General features: G+C 43.9%; 1 protein-coding gene across 1 annotated transcript in view; it reads right to left on the minus strand.

Moving 5' to 3' along the window:
- Positions 1-9079, minus strand: part of LOC144104008 (dermonecrotic toxin SPH-like) — a 137568-nt gene extending 128489 nt beyond the window's left edge. Inside the window, exon 1 of the mRNA XM_077636790.1 lies at positions 8987-9079. The gene's annotated coding sequence lies outside the window, so the exon portion shown is untranslated. The remainder of the gene's footprint in view (positions 1-8986) is intronic.
- Positions 9080-17121: the final 8042 nt, after the last annotated feature.

The following is a 17121-nucleotide window of genomic DNA, read 5'->3' on the forward strand; positions in this document are numbered from 1 at the left end:
CGTCTAGGAAGGAAAACATTACAAAAGTATGCAAACAGCCAGAATAGCTGTGGGGAATTACTATTAGACAAAACGAACTATATTTATATTTCGCAGAAAATTTCACAATTTTTCACATATTTTGTTCCCGTTATCTAAGCACTGATATATTCTGCGAATCATTTTTTCGATGTTATGGTCATAAAGCTGGCCTGTTTTCCATGTAAACCTCCTCAACACACCTTGTGTCGTCTTATCACTGGATGATTTTTCTACAAAGGTATTCCTTACTATGATGGAACACGTGAAAATCACTAGGTACCTGCTGTACAAGGAATTCTCCAGAGCCTTGCGCTTAAATATTGTCACAAGTATTTTTGACATACGTAAAGCAGCGCGAATAAAGGTGCCCGAGAGCGAAACGAAGAAGTAACAGAAGAGGCTGCATCATTTCGTCTTCGGGCCGCTTCATTGTGGCTGCTTTACGTGTATGAGAATGAACTATCCAAGCAAAAAGGGTGATTTCGAAACCAGAAGTGATTTCGTAGTATGTCTGCAATAGAAGCTGGTATTGTTGAAGCCGACGCGTGGCTAATAACCGCAGTAATTGTTTACGAGATAACTGCCTGTGGAGTGTCTTTTTCCCCTCCGTCTCGATGTGGCCGACTATCATCACCATCATGCGTCATCAGTTGGGCGAGGAGTAAGCCCCTTCGGGGGGGAGGGGGGAATCGGTGGCAGTGGCGCGGAAGCACCACCGACAGAGCTGCACGGAGTTCCGCGGAGTCAGTCAGGAGTGGTTTTGTTCTTGCGCTCTCGTGTCCTCCCGCAGCGGCAGGAGCACAAGATCCGCCGCTGCCCACCACCACTGGGCTTCTGGTCCCGGGCAGCGAAACAAGTGCAGCAAAAGCGCGCTCTCTTCACCTCCTCGCGCAAATGCCCGGGAATGGCATTGCCCCAATAATGCGGCGCGCACAGGAAGACTCATCCGCCATTCTACCGCCGATACACCCGAAGTCCCTCCCCTGCCACAGCCATTAAGTCAGGAATCCCTCTTACGTATTCATTTACACTCGAGGAATGCCTCCTTAATATTTGGTAGCTAGCTGACCAGTTCTGTGTTATATCCGTAAGTGTAAGAAATAACATCTGAGTGTTCATGCCTCGTTAACCCTCCTTTAGTTTCACTGAGCACGAACCCTCCATGGTTAGCAAGTGTGACGCGGCATCCGCTGAGTGGGAGTGCGGGGTGGAGGACTGTCTCCCACAGCGCCGCATGTTGGAGCCATTCAATGTTTTTGCAGTGTCTAAAGGAACTAGTAGCGCCTGGATGGATGTAGTCCACAATCAGAATCCCAGTTTATCCGAGAAAGCAGTGAACATCAATTAGTTTCTGGGAATATAAATCTTTAATTAAGATTGTTTTGGGAATATATATACTGCCATTACAAATATTTTTGGTTGCATCTAGGAGGATGCTGGGGAATTTTTTCCTGCCTGGTCAGTATAATGTCTAGCATTGGTCTTTTTCCTGTTTGTGTCACGTAACAAAGACGAACGGGTAACCCATCCTTTTCGTTTTGTGCTCATCGGCCAGCAATATCGCTATCGACCACACAAATAGCTTCTTTGACTGTAATTATGAACTCGAAGTTTCCTGAATCATGGTCTTTGACACTTAAGAAATGAGTTTCGGAGATTTCTTTATCGCCACATGCCCATGCGAAGCCATTAACATTTAGATATTTCGAAGATGATTTATGGTTTGGTTTATAGGGGTTTAACGTCCCAAAGCGACTCAGGCTATGAGAGACGCCGTAGTGAAGGGCTCCGAGAATTTCGACCTCCTGGGTTTCTTTAACGTGCGCAAACATCGCACAGTCCACGGGCCTCTAGAATTTCGCCTCAATCGAAATTCGACAGCCGCGGTTGGGATCGAACCCACGTCTTTCGGGTCAGCAGCCGAGCGCCGTAACCACTGAGCCACCGCGGCGGCTTGATATTTTGAAGAATTAATTTGTATACGAAAAAGCCTCTACTCAATGATTGCTTACCTTTCCCAGCACACTTTTCTGTATGACGTAATAGCAATTAGTGAAACCTGGCTTAAGCATAAAGAATCGCCGTTCATTCCTGGTTACAAACTTTTCTCCCGACGAAGGGAGTCACACGCACGAGAAGGTGGTGTCGCCTTCTTTGTAAAGGAGAAAAAAGTTTTGATGTTCTTTCTATCCTTACTATCAGCGACTGTTCAATTCAGGCGCTTTTCACAAAACTTAAGTGTGGCATAATTGTCGGTGTGGTCTACCGCCCTCCTGGTTCTGCGATGTCGATTTTTCTTGAAAAACTCTAATCAGCGATAGAAGCCTTGACATCTAAAAAAAGCAACCGTGTTGTAATTGTGGGAGACTTTAATATAGATCTTTCTGGTGAAGCTAATAATTACACCTTACTATTACAGTCGTATAATATATGCAATCTTATTACAGAACCCACACGTATAACCGGAAGTTCAAGTACATTAATTGACCATGCGCTTAGTAACATCACCTGTAACAGATGGGCTGGAACATATCTACATCCTATAGCTGACCACATACCCACATTTGTTTTTGTTAAAATCCAAGGAAAAATAAGTCTGAGAACTAATGGCCGCGAACCGCAGAACAATATTGACTATCGATTGCTCCGTGAGCTCCTGAAGCAAACAAACTTTTTAGATACCCACGACAGTGACATAAACAATGAATACAAAAACTTCTTCACCATTATTGAGGATGCAGTTTTGAAGAGTACTAAACGAAAGGCCTCGGGTAAATATAATGCACCCATATGCCCGTGGATGATTAACGAAATCTTGGACGTACTAAAGGAGAAAGAAAAATGGCATGATAAATTGAAACACGTTAAAACTACTATTTATTATTTAAAGCGATTTAAGCGCCTAAGAAACCTGTCAGTATCTCCAGTTCGAGAAAGGAAACAACGCTATTCATCTCTTATTCATAACGTTCATGGCAACACAAATAAAATCTGGAATATCGTAACAGGCGCATTGGGGTTCCATTCAGACGAACGCATACTGCCTGATTTTATTGATCAAGCAACATCAGATGAGTTTAATGGATATTTTGTAAATGTTGGGCCACAACTGGCCGCCCCACTACCACCAGTCACTGAGTACATGCAGTCAATGAAATCGGTTGCCAATACTTTCGTTATTGAGGATATTACCGTGGACGAACTAATAGCAGTAATTAAACAGTTAAGAACCAGCAAGGCAGTAGGGCTTCATCAAATAACGGTAAAGCTGCTTAAGGACAATATAGACATATTAGCAGTCCCCCTCCTTCCTCTGTTCAATCGCTCCCTTAAATGCGAAATTTATCCTCTTGAACTAAAGTTAGCTAAGGTTGTTCCGATTTTTAAAGATGGAGATCGCTCCAATCCATCAAGTTATAAGGTCGATATCAATTCTTAGTGTGATCAACACAGGTTTTGAAAAAATTCTCTGCGCACACATCAATAAATTTATATCCAAATACAACATCCTTATTCCCCACCAAAACGGTTTCCGACGTCATAAATCTACCTCAACTGCTGTTCTTGCTCTTACACAAATGCTAAATACAGTTCTCCACCAGAATAAGATTGCTGTCGTGGTGTATTTTGATGTAAAAAAGCCTTCGACACAGTTAACCACCACATATTACTGTGCAAGATTAAAAACTATGGGTTCAGGGGTAAAATCCTGAACTTAGTTCAAAGCTACCTCAGTGACCGTCAACAGCATATAGTAATAAAAAAATTTACCTCTACGTCTCAAACTGTTTTAACTGGCGTGCCGCAGGGTTCAGTTCTTGGGCCCGTATTCTTTTCACTTTACATAAATGATTTCCCTACAACCTTAAAGTACAGTCCAGCGTTACTGTATGCCGACGGCACCGCTCTTCTGCTTACTGGAGATAATTTGTGTGAAATTCAAGATGAAATCTCTGCTGTGTTAGGAAAAATTTCTGCTTAGTTAGAAAACGAAGGCTCACATCTAGTCCACTGACCTTAAATCTTAATAAAACAAAGTACACAATTTTTAATTCTAGCAAAAACAATTGAATATTGAAGAATTGAATATAACATTACGCGGAAGAAAACTTCAACAAATCGTCTCCTACAATACTTAGGTGTATCCTTTGAATCTGATATGCATTGGAAAATACATATTACACATCTTTGTACGAAGCTGGCTACGGATTTATTTTACTTAAGGCTCGTGAATGTTTCCAGTACCCCATCGTACGCATTCTTTACTTTTTCTTTATTTAGTCAACTCAGTTACTGCATTGCGTCATGGGGAAAAACCTTTACCACTTACCTGGAACCTGTATTCTCACTACCAAAGCGCGCATTAAGCATTATATCCTCTTCAAAGACCTCTCAAAGTAGCATGTACTTGTACAATTCTCTTCATGTTCTGCCAATAAATGCACTGTACTAATTCAAAATGGATCACATAATTCATAGAATCATAGCAACTAATGATCCACTTCCCATTACTTTGTTCAAAATTTCGTTACTAAACACAAGAGCTGCCACAAACCAAAATTTTATTCTAGCTCCATGTCAGAACCTGAATGGGAAAAGGCTCTTAGAATTTAACGGCGCTCTTATTTGGAACACTTTGCCACTAAACATAAAACAAGCCCTAATTCTACTCCTGCTTTAAAAAGGCTCTTTTTTGAGAAATATTGTGAATAAGTGACTTCATATTCATTTCTGTATAAACTATAAATCAGTGTTTGCATTTCGCATGATATGCAATAAATAAATGAATGAATGAAAGACTATGATAGCAGACGGCCTCATACTGCTTGCAAAAGAGTTGAGACCTGAATTAGTTGGTGCAAAATTAGGCGAAAAACCAAAAAAAAACAGACGAAGGACAAAACGACCAAATCCATCGCCGGACAGTGACATCAAATAGATAAACAGCACAACTCTCGCCCGCGCGCCAAAAAGAAAAGTTCTTTTTCAAGAAGGCGTACTGAAGTTGTGGTAATACAATCTTCACCATGCCAGCTATTGTAGTAGGCTTCTAAAATTTTGCGTATTTCCTTCTCCCTGCCCCTGCCAGGAATGCATACGTTGCCAAGTAGCGGGTAGCAGCCAAACTCGATATACTGGCGACGCAAGTTTTGTCCAACAACAGATAGTTGTGGTTTTCGCGCAGCCGTTTATTGATACACCGGCATGTTTGGCCGATTAAACCGTTTAGCATGTGAGGGGAAAATTGTACACTAAGCCTATGGAACATTTTGTGAAGGCGTTTTCATGCTTCGTCGTACAACTGGGAATTCTCGAATTGCCTCGTGATGTACGCGGGCACCGCCCCGAGAGCTTGCAGGGAACAGTGAATAGAACGTTAATGCCCTTAACACACCATGTAGCTAAGGCATAACTTCAAATCTTTTTTTTTCAGCGGCAACCATATCAATTAGCCTCGCATTTTCTTTATTCTTATTTATCCTCTGAAGTAGGGATTCAGCAACCCCTATGAGGAGGACCACTGGAAACCCTGCTGCATCCAAACGTAGGAGGTGTTTCTCAAACCTGGTCTTGATAGCTTCAGGGAAGCTTCTTTCAGAGCATTGCGAGAACTATTCATAGCCATTTCTGTTTTAAAACCTTGGAATTCGAGGGAAGAGAAAGGCAACAATGCATTTTACTCCTTGGTGAAAGCTTCCAGGATAAATGGCCATCGTCATAGAAGGTTAGTTGAAGATCTAAGAGCCTTATGGTATGGTGGCTAGGAAGTTCATGGGCGAAGTTGAGAGAGCGGGAAGAAGCTTTAAAGTACTTAAAATATATACTGGAACTACAGAAAGGAGTCATTAAATGAAAGCTCTAAATGTGTCAAAAAATAGCTGATTTGTTTAAGACCCTGCACTCAAGCTTGTATAGAAGTATGCTTTTAAGTGATTAGTCAAATTTGGCTAAAAATTTTGCACAATACAGGAGCTATGCTAGCGCCAATGCATATTCCTTTTTTCTGTAGCTAAAGGGGGCCCTTAATATGAAGTATGATGGTAGACAGGTAAACGAACAGAATTTCTAGACAAGCGTTAACTAGCACACAACAGGCTTTTTGAAACACCACAGGATCAGAATTTTCAATAACTGCCGCACTGCTACAAAACGTTCGTCGTGACGGATGCTGTAGAATAGATCTTCAATGCCGACCAAGAAGCCGCATTTTTCTTAGGGACACCCTTGCTGAGCTATTCTACCACCTCTGCAGAGCTAGTCACATTGTACAGGTCCAGCACTGTGAGGGCCGTCAAGTGTCGCTGAAGAAACTGACCCAATAGTCTCTGCCAAGGATCTGTCTCTGTAGCAATGGGTGCTACCTAAGAAAAAAAGGTTAAATGTAGAACGAGAGCCTGTTACGCATTTGGTGGCACTTCGGTGCCTAAAAATGCTGATGACATCCTTCAGAATGGGCCTAAGTGCAACATGACCGCTAGTGTTAAGAGCCGTGAGCTTCTCGACAGCGCTCGCAGAGAGGCTGATGAGGCGCACAAGAGTGAATAACAGCGCTGTCTTTCTGAGGGAGTTGACGTCCTTTGAAAGACGAATGGTAAGTAGTTAGGGTGCAGCAACTGCGTTCTCCATCGTGTCGTCGACCACTTTGACCAAAATGACTCTTCTCCAAGCGGATGAGGAGGGTGGTTTCGTGGTTCTTCCGACAAGCACGTTCGGAGAGAAGGCAGGGGCTGCCATATTGATGAACTTCGCGCCTACCAAAAGGAAGCCCTGCAAGCTGAAGATGTGCGCAGTAAAGGGCTTGAAACCTAACAACAGGATAAGCTTGCGCAATGTGGCAAGAATTGCAACAGGAAACCGCCTACAAGTATTCTTTCCTGACAACACCCACAGGCGGGTTGCCTGTTGCGAGCCATTTTTACGGAGGCATGTTCATGGCAAAGACTATTGGGTCAATTTCTTCAGCGACTCTTGAGGTCCCTCACAGCGCTGGACCCGTACAGTGCGGCAAGCTCAGCAGAGGTGATAGAAGAGCTCAAAAAGGGTATCCCGAGGGCCAATGGGGCTTTTTCGGGCGACACTGAAGATTTATTCAAGAGCACCTCTCGCGATGAACTTTTTTGTATCAGTGTGGGTAATTATAGAAAATTCCAAACCCGTGGGGATTCAGAACGCCTCTGTATGTCAGGTGACGCGTTCATAGAAATTCTGTTCTTTTACCTGTCCTCCACCATTGTTAATTTCAATGGCTGCGTGTATCAACTGAAAAAAAAAGGAATATGTTTTGGTGTAAGCGTATCTCCTGTGTTGGGAAAAATTTTTATTGCCAAATTGGATTCTTCACTTAAAGGCGTTGTTATGGACAAGCGTGTGTGCAGAAATTTCAGTTCAAGATCAACTTCATCATCATCAGCCTTACTGCGCCCACTGCAGGGCAAATGCCTCTCTCATGTCTGTTCAATTAACCCGGTCCTCTGCCACTACGCCCACCGTATGCACGCAAACTTCTTATTCTCATCCGCCCATTAAACGTTTTGCCGTCAGCTGCTACGCTTTCGTTCTATGTTTTCTTTTTATTGATACTTTTAGATCTTTCATCTAATGACTACTTGCCGGTTGCTGGAGAGGATATTTTAAATGCTTTTATAGCTTCTTCCCCCCCTCTTAACTTCACCGATGAACTTCCTACCCACCATTCCATAAGGTTCTTAGATCTTCCGCTAGCCTTCTATGACGGTAGCCATTTATGCTTGATGTTTTCACCCAGGAGCAAGAAGGCACCCTTGCCTTCTGAAATCCGTACATTACAAGATACTGAAAAGAAGAATTGCTGTGAATGATTTCCGGAATGCTCTGAAAAAAAGCTGCTACCACGCTACGATGAGCAGCTTTGAGAAACAACTCCTACGTCTGGATGCAGCAGGGTTTCCAGTAGTCCGCTTCAAAGAGGCTGCTAGATCCCTACTAGAGAACATCAAAAAGAAAAGAAGAGAATCCAAGGCCGGTTGATGTGGTTGCCGCTGAAGAAAAAAGATTTTAAATTATTTCCTTTGTGCACGGGCTAACCCAAACCATAAATAAAATTGCATTTAAGCAAAGAATTAACGTTATATTATCTGCTCCCTGCAGAGAATGCCTACAATGAGGCATGAAAATTGTTCACAGAATATTCTATGGGCCTAGCGTTAAGTTTCCCTTCCCATGCGAAAAGGTTCCCATCGGCTAAAGAGGCCGGTGTATCGATGAACGGCTGCACGAACCCCACAACTCTTTGGGTTCTACTGGCGGACAAAACTTTCCACGCCACTGTCGCGAGTGTGGCTGCTACCCGCTGCTTGGCAACGTAAGCATTCTTGGCAGAAGCAGGGGGAAAGAAGGACGTGAAATTTTTGAACTAGACTACATCAGGTTGCATGGTAAATGTTGCATTAGCACAACTTCAGAACCCCTGCTTAAAAACGTTTTTTTTTTTTGGCGCGCGGGCGATATTTGTGCTGTTTACCTATTTTGTGTCTTAGTCCGGTGATAGATTTGATTTTGCTTCGCATGTCCTCTGAGTCGTACCGGGGAAACACCTTGTTCAATTGAGCACTGTGGATAAGCAAGTCGGAGCCGTGTGCATTCCTCCTCTTGTCCTTCGTCACGTTTTGACTTGTTTTTTTCGCTACTGTTCCGCTTTTTGGGTTTTATTATCATCCGCTCTTTCTTAAAACAAATCACGCCACTGCTTCAGTATATTCCGGCAATTCACAACATTGGCACGAACAGAACAATCACTTCTCTAAATGTCTGACAGAGGTTCGCCTCGTCTATGCCGAACACGTTTTCATGGATCACACCTTGAAATAGCTGAGAGTTTGCATCATTGCACGCAGTTGGAATGCTTTAGTGTTTTTTGCCTCTTTAGTGCAAAACCACTGATTAACACACTGCTAGCCAAGAATTATGCGTCAATCCTCGGACTCACTTGGGTAAGCTCTGCTTAGTTTGGAGGAGCCTCACACAAGCTGGAGCCAACGAGACGAAGGTCGGATAAATTCAGAGCAGCGTCTTGCCATCTGCAGCAAATGGGAGGGTGATCTTGACCGAGACTTTGGGCAAACCTAGAACAGCAACAGCCCATGCGCAAATAAAATAAATACTGCCAGGACTGGGTAGCTCCAATCTGAGCTAAAAACTTTAGCTCAGATTATATAGCTTCATCAAAACCTCAATGCACGAATGCTTTTGCAGCTGCATCTATCAAATCGCAGATGCCAAGAACTTGTGCCTGTGTGCAAAAAAAAAAACATAGATATGCAGCAAATCAACGAGCCACTTACACCCGCATATTGTAGTAATGTGAAAACTCCTAATGTGTTTTGCTCTAAGTCAGAATGTTTTGATATGCCGTTTTTTTTACACTGGGCTTCCTTGCTCAATAGGCCACAAATAAGCATGCCGTGGTATTCTTAGCTGCTGGAAAATGAGCGAAATATGGTAAGAATATGAAGGTTTTTTTATGAACCATCTGAAGAAAGCGGCCTGCCATCAACACGAATAACCTTGCATTAAGCCATTTGAAGGAAGGCGACAGCTATGGAAACCAAGGAAAATATAACACATGGCCTTTCGCTTTCCATCGTTTCGATGGCGGTTGGTTTTCTTTGTATAGTTGCATGCAAGGTTATCGTATCGGTATTAAGACTTCATCCCTTCATGCCTCCCACAGCATTCTGAGTTCACCATTTGAAGGTGTTTGTGTAAAGCTTAGGCTAGAGCGACGAGGTTCCTCGCGAATGAAATATGGATGAAGTCCACAGTTTCCTGCGCCAGAATCTTCAGTGCACGCCTGCAAATAAAGTGTACAAGATCATCACAATTTCATTTTCCTCACACATTTCACACCAAAAACGTTTTCTTCCCGCAATAATTTTGACGTGACTGCTGTGTTATTTGATGTATTAACACAGCTAAGAAAATTTCGGCTTCAGTATGTATACGCTCGCACCAATGCTTTTTTGGTTACGGAGTGTTACAATTAAAAAAGTGACTTAAAAGTGTTGATGACATTCAAGCTTCCGTTCACATTGTTGATACCAAAAATCAAGAAATCATGAAACACAATAGAACACGCTGAGTTTCTTGTCTCCATTTCGCGCCGTGTAGTAAAGAAGGAAAGTGAAGCACTATGCGCCGTGGAAGACGTCAACAAAAAACGACGTGAAACGCCGTGCGCAACTTTCGCCATTGCCGAAATGATGCCTCAACTTTGTTTTCTTTATATTTATTTAGATCCTGCACGCAACAGAAACAATTAGGCCACACAAAGTGGCACCGTTTTAGCTTTCGTTGTTATTTTCTTTACTTATCGATGCTCGAGACGTTGTACACGGCACATGTTTGCTGCTTTGTTGGCACCCCTGTCTCCATCAAGTGCACTTATGCACAGAGTGCACGCTTGCACTGATACACACAGATGATGCACCGATGAGCACAGTCCCGTCGACAAGCTGACACATTCTGGAAGCCTCTTGATCAGCCCGCAGACAACCTTTCGTGCCACCCGTTCATCACTCACGCAATTGAAGATGAGGTCAGTGACAGCGTGTGCAGAGAGGCTAACGCTTAACTAAATGCTATCTATACACTCACAGCTACCGATCGTGCCTTGAAACATACAGGATGATAGTAACAGCCCGAGCACTTACCATCCGACGTTTAAGGGCGAACAAGGTACTCGCGCGCTCCCCCTCTTCACAAAGCTTCTTGCGCAGCCGCCACACCACGTCACTCACCAGATTGTCACACTCAAGAGCCGTGAAGCCCTTCGAAAACATTGCGGCGCACTCTTTAATGTTTCGCTTCTCACAACTCACGATAACGAACTGGCAGCTCATGCTAATGAACAACATCGACAGACGCCGCACTGCTGCGCTGCAGTAACCGCCTGTACCGATGATTTCTCACTGTGAGCTTGCAACGAGAGAGCAACTAGAGCCCTCTCTTAGGGCTGTATATTTACGCTGTCATTATTAATGCTCTGTACAGCTGCTTATTTAAGATGTGTCCTTATGACACCGTTTCAGTATGCCTTCTGCAATCTCAAAAAAGTTGTTTCTGACCAGTTTATTACTTCAAGTAAGTGTCTACGAAACTACGCTGAGCTAACAGCTGTATAAATCAGCGCTGTAGCCGCCATTTTCTCATTAGAAGAATTAGGCCTTCTCGCAGCTGTCCCAAATTATGGCGCCCAGACGCCGCATTTCTCACCAATGGCAGCACTTCCATTGTGTCAAGAAACGCCATTTTGACATCACATCATAAAGCTTGCGCGTCACGTTGTTCACGTGACAATGCTTAAAGGCAATAAGATTTCCAGAAGTGGTCCTTCTAACTATGCGGCTATTTTCTACTAACTAAAAAATAGAACGGAGGTGCTTACTTCCTTTTCAAATATAAGAATTTACCAACCAGGCACCAAGAATAAACGGTACTAAAAATCAGTTTCCGCGGTCACGTCAATTTGACGTCACCGCAAAAAGCGACATCGAGACCTGACAGTTTAACTCCACAAATTTTAAGCTCGTCACTTGCATGTGACCGCCAACAGAGCCAATCAGAGAGACGATATGGTGCCGAACGGCGGCCATATGTGTCGAGAACAAGTCCCCTGGTTGAAACGGTGGTAAAGAGGGATAGTATATCGCGTTTGTAGAAAAAAGGCACATCCCTATTGGCACATTACCCATACTCACCGTCTGAAAGTGGGCCGAATGCATGGCAAAGGAAGCATTGGCTGGAAAAAAAAATTTCTTCATGCATTTAAACTGATAGCGTCGATACCAAGAAAGTGTACAGTATTTGCGCGTTATGTGCGTTGAGGCAAGCAGATGTGATTTCATATACACAGTGTCATGCATGTTTGTTTTAGCGCCTTACAAAAGTTATCTTGCCTAAAGTGCTGTCTCTTTCATAATAACACTGTGCATCTTGAAAATTACGCGGTAAAGATTGTGTCGTAGAAAATTTGGCCTGCTTCGGCAGCGCATGATGCGAGCCCGGAATCGTCTGCCTCCTGATCGAGGGACCGAAACTGCAACATGATAAACGATTAAGTGAAAGCGTTCTGTGCAATTTACGCATGGGACGATGCCACTGTGCAAGAGTTGAATTGTCCAGTCGCCAGTTCGGCTATCAGCCCAATTCAGGCACTGAGTGATGTCAGTCGTCCAGCGATAAGAAACTCCGTCTGTTGAACCTAAATGCCCGTAGTATAGCAAATAAAAAGGACTAAATAGAAGCTCTACTGTTAGGTTATAATCCTCATATTTTAGTTATCACTGAAACTTCGCTGAAAGAAGAAATAGAGGACATTGATGTTTTTCGTCCTTCCGATAGCGTATATCGCTGCGATATCGTATATCACTGTTGCTAGCTTGTAGAACAAGAGTATTCAAGCTTTAGCACTAGATCATCTTATTGATCATTAGAATGTCTCTCCAAAACTGTGCTTCTGGCGCCGGTATTTAATATTATTGGCGGTTAACCGATCACCTAACTTCCCAGAGCTGTTTTTTTTTCTGACTTGGCTGCTAATATGACTAAATTCATACATCATAAAATGATTTTTCTTGACGATTTCTTCCAGCCTAGAATACATTAAAATCGTCCAGTTTCTTGCTCTGACCTAGGCGCGCATGATATTTTTGATATTAGGTGGCAACAGAACCTTCCACAGGCAGCTATAGAACCCTCGCGTGTCCAGGCCACTTGTGCCTCCATACTTGATCTTGTTTTTCAGCCGATTCATTGTAAATTTTTTCGTCTCTATGAAAAGCGGCCTCTCATATCACTGTATGGTGTATTTATTATGCAGCATTTAAAACTCTAACAACTATTCCTTTGCAAATCTTGTTTATGAAAAAACTTTTGTCGTGCACGGAATGAAAACGCACTTAATCATCTTTACCTAAGCCTGAGCGATTTTCAAACAAATGAGTTTCTGCAATGGATTAAATTTAACAAAACCTGCAAGTACTGCCTAAGAAATTCGATTCCCAGCAAAGTAAACATGCAAAATAACCATTTTATTACGCGTAAAAACTTTCATTTAAAACAAAAACTAAAGAGATTGCAAATGAACACGTGTCTGCAGAAAGGCTCTTGAAGCTGCTCAAGCGACACTAAGTCCGGCTGGGGGTCAAAGAACGTCATTACTCTGAGCACACGCTACAAAGCTTCATTCAGAATGCTATGCATAAAGTTTGGGAACAATTCTGCAGGAAAAATAAGCCTCTGAGGAAGCTGTCAATAGTGGCGCTATTATCACCTATAAAATAATAGTCTCAGAATATTTTAATAGATATTTGCACAGTGTCTTCATGAAATCAAGCTCCCGCTTACGTCAAATTGCTGTATTCTGTCATCCCGAAGCAAACACTGTGTCTTCTGCAGGTGTCTTTTCAATGTTTTTTGATCAGAAAAAAAAATCAGCTGTGGTTTAAACTTCGATTAACCCTGGTGAGAAGCGAAAGCTTAATTTGCATGGCTAAGTTCACAAACTACACACGCATTACCGATTGGGTTGTCTGCAAAGCGGCATTGAAATGCCCGATGGGACAGCTGCCACCTGCCACGGTGGGCAGATTGTGATGACGTCAGTACGTCACCTGACCTGCCACGTGACACCAAGTGGCACCGGTCACATGACTGAACTGATGCTACCCTCTTGAAAACCTAGCGTAGTGAAGCTTCCGCTTCAACGGTGCCTCTTTATCGTGACGGTAACGAAGACACGTTCTTGAGGCATTTTAGTGAAGTGGTATCCACATTTATTGTCATGATTTTCAGCGCAAGCCTCTGAACTGGCAGTGTTCCTTTGATTGGACAGTGGCGCGGACTGGGCCAATACTAAACGTAGTACGTCCTCTCTCTTACAAATTTTCGTCGGATACCAGTTGCATCTTCTGTTTGTAAGCTTATCGAATACACTGCATCTACTTTTATAACTGTCTTTTTAAATGACGGACACATTCAACCGCCACATCAGCAAGAAATTACAAAAGGTTTTTCGACCGTCACTCAACTAAGATCTGTAGTTCATAATATTGATGATATTCTGAAGAAATAAGGTCAGATGGATGGTATTTTTCTAGATCTTAAGAAAACGTTAAATATTTCTTAACATGCCAATTTAATGCATATGCTTGAACATATCGGGCATCCTTCTTTCATAATTAACTAAGTTTCTGCTTGCGTTTCTAACCGCACACAGTTCGTCAGTTGTAGTGCTTATTGTTCAAACTGCCACCCGGTCAGTTCTGGAGTGCCGCAGGGAATTGTATTGGAGCCATTATTATTTTTAGCCTACATAAATAGCAGTGCTGATTTAATTAGTGAACAAGTGCAAATTAGGTTTTTGTCGATTATTGTGTTTTGCATAATAAATTCAGATCTTGCGCAGACCAACTCGTTCTTAATTCTGAACTTCAGATGATTCATTTCTGGTGCAGTCGATCGGAGATGAAGCTCAAGGACGCAAGAAGTCTTCATGAAAGTTACCAATAATTAAATGGCCTAATATTTTTATATCGCCTTCAAAATCACCCGCTAGAGAAAGTCAACGGAATCAAATACTTATGTGTAATTATGCTGGGAATAACAGCGCTGAGACGAGGGACAAAGAAAGAAGACAACAGGACCCTCGTCTCAGCGCTGTTATTCCAAGCAGTATGTACCAACTCGCTCAACTCTCCGTTTTATTGATGTGTAATTATATATAGTAATTGTAGCTGGAAAAAGTGTACAACAAACATATGTACAGTGGTGAGCAAAATGGAGAGACCACGGCTCCCGGGCCGGGGGCTGCTGCGGGACTGCACCGCGGCGCTGCTATCTCGCGGCGCCTAAAGTGTCTCAATCATTTAAAATTATAGATGGACCTCAGCACCGCGCGCTCGCTGCGAGAGTGCCCCGAGCGACGACAAACTTCGCCCTCACTCTCGCGCCAGAGCTTGTCACGCTTGAGAAATTTTTAGTGGAGCGTTCAGCTACTCTGCAGCTGACGGTCTGGACGAAGGGGAGTATTCATTGCAAAGCGCCCAGTCTCTAGAGGGAAGGAAGAGCAGTTGGCGCTTCTTTCCCAACGGCGTTTCGCCCCGACGTTGTTATCCCTGCGTGAAGCGATGCCGCACCGAGCTGCTCGAGTAATTGCCGTTAATGGAAACTTCCCTAAATGTTAGTTAATTGTTACGTTCAGATTTTTAATTTCTCACCTCAATAAAGAGCCTGTGAGCCCCCAACATTTTTAATAGTACTTTTAAGTGGGGTATTTGAAGCGAGGATTCATATTCCCTTGCATTTTGCGTCTTGATGTATTCGTCACTACTTAATGATTCGGGAGTCGAGTGGAAGCCGTGCGTGCCTTCCAACAGCATGCCGATACAGGCACGGCATGGACGCGTAACCGTCACTGAAAACGGAGGAGGAGGGGAGCAGTTCACCCTACTTTCCGTTCAGAGACATTGGGCGCTTTGCGACTGGTAGCGACCGGTAGGTGCAGAGTAGCCGAAAGCTGCACAAGAAATTATCAAGTGTGATAAGCACCTGCTTGAGAGCGAGGGTGAAGTATGTCGTCACTCGGGGCACTCTCGCAGCGAGCGTGCGGCGGGAGATAGCAGCGCCGCGGTGTGGCCCCGCAGCTGTTCCCGCGCCCGGCCCGTGGTCTCCACTTTTGCTCACCATTGTACGTCATCCTGTTCGAAACTTTTAAGCATAACTTAATTGCTGCCCCTTCTAAAACAAAGCTTTTAGCCTTACATACATCACAAGACCAAAACGTGAGTACGCAGGGACCGTCTGGGACCCTTAGACAACATATTACATTTAGGCGTTGGAAATGACCCAGCGAAAATCTCTGCTATTGATGTTTAATAAATATTGTCACGAAGTGGTGACTGCAATCCGGGGAGTGCAACGACTGGGGAAATTCCGTCTAAACCAAACGCTTTAATTAAGATAACTTGCGCCCACAATGAACTGAATCACTCGTCGGCGGCGTAGCAACAGCGTGCTGGGCGGTCTTCGAGCAGAATGCCCGCCGCTCTCGGCCGTGCTTAATTTAAAGGTTGCAGCGCTTGATCTTTCGACATACGGCGTGCAAAGCTACTACAATATTTATTAACAACCTAGGATCGGCTCCGCCTGGGTGCGAACCATCGAGATATATCTGGTCGCGTCTTGTATCGCAAACAAAGCGATAAAGTGGCATGCCGGCAGCTTTGAAGAATGAACAAAGCAACACTGCAAAGATTCGCGGCATTAATCTCCTCTCAAAAAAACATTGATATGATGCATTTAAAAAATTAAGACGACTAGCAACAAATAAAATGGTTGGTTTGGTTTATGAGGGTTTAACGTCCCAAAGCGACTCAGGCTATGAGGGACGCCGTAGTGAAGGGCTGCGGAAATTTCGACCACCTGGGGTTCTTTAACGTGCACTGACATCGCACAGTACACTGGCCTCTATAATTTCGCCGCCATCGAAATTCGACCGCCGCGGCCGGGATCGAACCCGCGTCTTTCGGGCCAGCAGCCGAGCGCCATAACCACTCAGCCATCGCGGCGGCACAAATAAAATCAGTCGTGCGAAAAATAAACAATGAGTGTGGAAGCACAGCGCCCTTTAGCGCGCATAATAGGGCATTAGACGGACGACGTTGACAACTTCTGGTCGTAAGCGGTGTCGCTGGGATGCAATCATATCGCCAGGGACGACTTCACAGTCCAGTTTGCCTAGCCGCCGAAGAACATTGTAGTACGGGCCGAAATAGCGACGTAAAAGCTTTTTACCCAATCCACGCCGGCGAATGGGCGTCCTAACCCAGACTCGATCTCCAGGCTTGTATTCCGCGTTGCGTCTTCGTAAGTTTTGATATCTGGCGTCGGCCCACTGCTGGTCTTTGGTCCGTAATGAGGCAAGTCTTTGGGCTTCTGCGCATTGAAGGTAGGCGGCGACGTCAACGTTACTTCTTCAGTAACCTTGGGCAGCATGACGTCTAGCATGGTAGTTCCCTCCCTGCCATGGACGAGCCTAGAAGGCGTCAACTGGGTGGTCTCCTG

The sequence above is a fragment of the Amblyomma americanum genome, chromosome 9, assembly GCF_052857255.1.
Source record: "Amblyomma americanum isolate KBUSLIRL-KWMA chromosome 9, ASM5285725v1, whole genome shotgun sequence".
NCBI classification, from domain to species: domain Eukaryota; kingdom Metazoa; phylum Arthropoda; class Arachnida; order Ixodida; family Ixodidae; genus Amblyomma; species Amblyomma americanum.